The 581-nt window shown below is 73.0% G+C and overlaps 1 protein-coding gene across 1 annotated transcript in view; it reads right to left on the reverse strand.

The window, feature by feature from the left end:
* The window catches only part of TMEM59L (transmembrane protein 59 like), an 11,568-nt gene that overhangs the window by 6,268 nt on the left and 4,719 nt on the right, over positions 1-581 (reverse strand). The window lies entirely within an intron of this gene.

Genomic DNA, 581 nt, shown 5'->3' on the forward strand with positions numbered 1-581 from the left:
GGGGGGGGGACGGTCTCGGGTGCCACCCCCCGGCCCACGGCACGGCTACGGCAGCTCTGATCCGGGGCTTTCCGTGATGCTCCCGGTCCAGCAGCCAGCGCTCGGCTCCATCTCCATCCAGGCTGCCGGCCCACCCCCACGCCACCCTGTCCCCCCCCTGCCATGGCTGTCCCCAGCCCCACTGCTCCTGTGCCACCGGGGACGGCCTCTGCCACACCACCGGTGCCGGGGTGCCCGAGGGGCAGCTGGGGGGGCTGGGAATCACCAGTTGCACCCCCCAACCCGGGGTGGCTGCCGCCACCGAGGGCACCCCAAACCCAGAGTGGGTGAGACCCGGGGGGCACCCTAAAGCTGGGATGGGTGAAAACGCTCTGGGCACCCCAAAATGGGGGGGATGCCCTCACTGGGGGCACCTTGGAGGAGACCACTGGGCCCCCTCTGGTGCTCCTGGTGCCCCCCCGGTGCTGCCCATGGGGGTGGGTTGGTGTGGGGCCGTGCAGCGGGGATGCCCGTGCAGGGTGGGCTGGTGGCCCCCCGGTGCTCCCGGTCCCCCATGATGCCCCCTTGATGCCCCCCGGTGC

This window comes from Calidris pugnax, unplaced genomic scaffold, assembly GCF_001431845.1.
Source record: "Calidris pugnax isolate Ruff unplaced genomic scaffold, ASM143184v1 scaffold46, whole genome shotgun sequence".
Classification (NCBI taxonomy): Eukaryota; Metazoa; Chordata; class Aves; order Charadriiformes; family Scolopacidae; genus Calidris; species Calidris pugnax.